This window comes from Stegastes partitus, unplaced genomic scaffold (genome assembly GCF_000690725.1).
Source record: "Stegastes partitus isolate 25-593 unplaced genomic scaffold, Stegastes_partitus-1.0.2 Scaffold1881, whole genome shotgun sequence".
Classification (NCBI taxonomy): Eukaryota; Metazoa; Chordata; class Actinopteri; family Pomacentridae; genus Stegastes; species Stegastes partitus.
In genome coordinates, this window is record NW_007579612.1 from 30,975 (window position 1) to 35,527 (window position 4,553).

The window sequence follows — 4,553 nt, forward strand, 5'->3', positions numbered from 1 at the left end:
TTTACAGATACATTTTTGTAAAGTTACATGCAAAAAGTCATATTACACTTGATGTGACGGATAATTAATTTATTGTTGTGAATATAAACAGCAGTGTTTATGAATAGTGATTTTAGATTTTTAAAGGTAAATCTATTAATTTTACAAGCAGTTTTTTTTTTTTTTTTTCAATTGTCAAATTTTTTTTTAAGTTCAGGTAAAAACTCGTATTACGCTTGATATGATGTTAAAGCATTTAATAATTCTGATTTTACATTAATTTTGAAAGGTAAATCCATTGATTTTATAAGTGGAAAAAAGATTTTTAGCATTTAACATATACAATATGTTTTATGTAAAGTTAAATGTAAAAATATAATATACAAATGCTATGTTTTAAAGTTAACTGTTTATTATTGCAACAATAATTATAAATGTTTAAAACCTGTCATTTTTCATTTTTTTGAAAGGTAAATCCATTAATTTTATGTCTTTAAAGTTAAAACAATCTATGAAATATACACAATTTTCATGTTAAAACTCATATTACATTCCAGATTATCTAAAATGAGCTTCTTATGTTTTAGAACAGAACAGAACAGAATAGAATGGAATAGAATTATTTTTATTGATCCCCCATTGGGTGAAACTTACATGCCACAGCAGCATCCAAAAATATAGAAAGAAAGTACGAGGAAAAAATAATAAATAAGTAAGTAACTAAGTTTTCATCAAAGGCGTTTAGTAAATGCAACTTTTACATTTTATTGAAGGTAAACCCACTCATTTTGAATTTGGAAAAAGTTTATTACTATTAAAAATCTGTCAAATATATCCAATTTTTTTTAGTGTAAAATTACATGCAAAAGCTCATATTACATTTGATATGACCTAAAGCAGTTCATAATTGTAATTATAATTATACGTGTTTAATAATTGTGATATTACATGTTTTTAAAGGTGATTCCATTCATTTCAGAAATTTAAAAAAGGTTTTCAATGTTTAAAAATCTAATAAATTTACACGATTTTTAAGTAAAGTTACATGTAAAAGATTATATTATTAATTTACTCTCAAAGTCAGGTGTTCTGTAAGTTGTCTTTGAATTAGAAAAGATAAGACATTATATTCGTTATAAACGTCTAACCTGTCTTTCTTAATCCATTTCTTTCTTGTGTATCTGGAGGTGTGAAAATAAATTGTCATGGCAACACAGTGGGGTTACTGTTGCCATGGCAGCGGCAGCTGTTGACAGATGATGTCTGAGTTACACGTCAAGCAGCCAAAGACAACAAATAATGCCCCTTAAAAAACATTTTAACAAGCAAACTGAGTAGATATAACTGTAAAATACTGGACATTAATCATTAAAAGATCTTTCTAAATGTGCTCTTATCTCATTACTAATATATAATAATATCAATACACTAAGTCGAAGTAATTACCAGAGTGTTGCAGAACGAAACACAAGCAGCCATGAAACAACTGAATACAGACGGGTCTAGAATTGTGAAAAATACAAATGAAGTCCGACTATAGATGTCTGTGTAGCCAGACAACGAGTGAATAGAGTCAGGTCTAAAAATTGGAATATCCTGAATGAAGTCTGGTGCTATAGATGTCTGTGCAGCCAGACAAGCACTGAATAATGTCAAGTCTAAAACTCCAAAAAAGTTATGTGAAGTTTGGTACAATAGGAGTCTGTGCAGTCATACAAGGACTGAAAAAGGTCAAGTGTAAAATTGTGAAAAATCAGATTGAGGTCTGATTCAGTTTGATCACTGTTTCACTGTATACATGAGATACATTATTCATATCTTAATTTATACAGTGTATGTATATATGGTGTTATGACACTAGACCCTCTTCATATTAACTCTACTTTTCAGCATCTATTATTGCTTTATTCTATTTTAAAAATTGTACTATATCCCAGTCACCACTTATTTGTATTTCTTACGTCTTCATGTTTTTCTGTAGTGTGAATTTTCTCCCAACAATCAACAGAATGCTGCCTTTTATCAAGGATAAAAAGCTAATTCCAACAACATCAGTGACTTTTGGGCTTAACTGAAATATTTAAACTAATTGGTGTATTTCGTGTTTTTTTTTTTTTTCGTTTGCTTTTTGTGGCTTTTTACTGTTAACAAGCAGAGTGTCCATTTAAATTTCTTATTTCTACTGTCCATTCATTTATAGGTTCACTACACCCTTGAAACCTTATTAATCACATTATTAAAACAGCCTAAAAAAACTCTGGAATTAACATTCACTCATTTTTGCTTTTGCTCATTTCAGAGCGTTTTGTTTATTTCTGTCAGATTCAGCAGACAGAAGTTGTTCTGGAGTGACGACTAAAGTCAGTATAATATTTATCTGTTCATTAAATCAATCTCCATAAAGAGCCCTCATAGTTTCCAGGTAAAACAGGGAAACCGGTCTAACAGAAGCAGCGTGTAAACAGTGTTTTCAGCAGGTTAAAGCTGCAGCCGCCTGTAGCTACATCCATTATTGATGTTGCGCCTCGACTGGAACATCGTCGCTTCTTTTCTGTGAGTGACACGACAACACGTCCCAACAGCACACGATCTCCCAACACTTTAAATTTTCATGTTACGCTGTGATCTTTGGTTCTCCTTTAAGATATTTTATTGGACCCACAGTAAACAGCTATTTAAAAAAAAAACAACAAAAACAAAACAAACATAGTTAGAATACGTGGAAAGATGTTTGACTGGTAAAACTTGTCTCAAAACTGTGTTCTTAAATATAAATTGTGCTTTTGTTGCAAGTGATCTGTTTTTTTTCTTTCTTTCTAGAAATTAGTTTATTTTTTACAGTTCATTGGATGTATTTGTTGTTGTTTTGTATCTCTTTGTGGTTGTTTAGTGTCTCTGTGTTTTTTTGTGTGTCTCTGTGGTGGTTTAGTGTCTCTTTGTAGTTGTTTTGTGTCTCTTTTTTGTCTCTATGCAGTTGTTTGGTGTTGTTTTTTTTTGTATCTTTGTGGTGGATAGGTGTCTGGTTGTTTTGCACCTCTTTTTTGCAACTGTTTGTAGTTGTTGTGTGTCTCTTTGTAATTGTTTTGTGTCTTCTTGCAGTTGTTTTCAATCTCCTTGTGATCATTTTGTGTCTCTTTGTGTCTCTCTGTACTTGTTTCGTGTCTCTTTGTGGTTGTTTATTGACTCTTTGAATCTCTTGTATGTGCAAAAGTGACATTTGATTTGGCTTTGCTGCTAAAAACTGAATATGAGACTAACATAGGGTCTGACATGAGTATTTGTTCCACACTATTTCAATGCGCCTGCATTCATTGAGACAATGAACCATTAGAATGTTTTTTCAGGTCAATTAGTGGGTTAATGACAGTGTGACAGGTAGAACCTGCTGTCCAGGTGGTTCCTCATGCATGAGTTGCTCTCACATTAAAGGGCAGCAAATGTCATTTTAGCCATTAGCCACACGATATAACTGACAGAGAAGCAGCTCATCTGTATGAAGAGACAACATAAGAACAAACCACAGCTCAGAACATGGTTCTATTAGGTGCAGAAAATGTGGAAGGTTCTGCAGGAATAGAACCTGCTGAGAAAAGACTAAACCTTCAGTTCTGCCAGTGAGATGTGGATTTGACCCGTCATGGCCTCAAATGTTCGAGTTCAAGTGGTCCACTGGTCTTTAAGGGGTTCTTTTGATGTCTCAGAAGGTCCTTTATGAGATTCTGGTGCTCAGTGAGGAGGTTCATGTTGTCCTTTAGGAGGTTCTAGTGGTTAATTAGGAGGTTCTATATGTCACTAAGAAGGTTCTAGCAGTTCTTTAGAAGACTCTTGTTGTTGTTTAGGAAGGTCTGTTTCTCACTGAGAAGGTGCTCGCTGTGCTATAGGAGGTTCTTAGAGTCAATTACAAGGTTCTACTGGTCCTTTATGAGGTTGTTGTTGTTCTTTAGGGGGTTATGATGTTTACTGCGAAGGTTCTAGTGGTCTTTTAGGATGATATTGTTGCTTAGGAGGTATTGGTTGTAACTGAGAAGGCTCTAGTGGTCCTTTACGAGGCTTTCGTAGTCATTTAAGAGGTTCTGGTGGTCATTTAGAAGGTTCTGTTGGACTGTTAAGAGGTTCTTAGTTGTTAGGAGGTTCAAGCGCTCACTGAAAAGGACTTACTGTCATTTAGGTGGTTCTTGTATTTGTTTAGAAGGTCTAGTGGTCCTTTAGTAGATTGTTGCAGTCAAGGAGGTTCTTGGACTCACTACTTTAGTTCTGATGGTCCTTTAGAAGACTATCATAGTTTAGAAGATTGTAATGCTCACTAAATAAGTTCTAGCAGTCCTTTAGGAGGTTGTTGTAGCAGTTCTGGAGGTTCTAGTGATTTCTAAGAAGGTTCTAGCAGTCCTTGAGGAAGTTCTTGTGGTCATTTAGGAGTTTCCATTGGTCAATAAAAAGGTTCTTCTAGTCGATTAGAAGGTTTTAGTGGTCACTAAGAAGGTTCCAGGTGTTCTTCAGGAGATTCTTCTACTTGTTTAGGAGCATAACTGCCTGTAATCTTTTTGTAAATGTGAAGATTTGTGACATGACGTGTT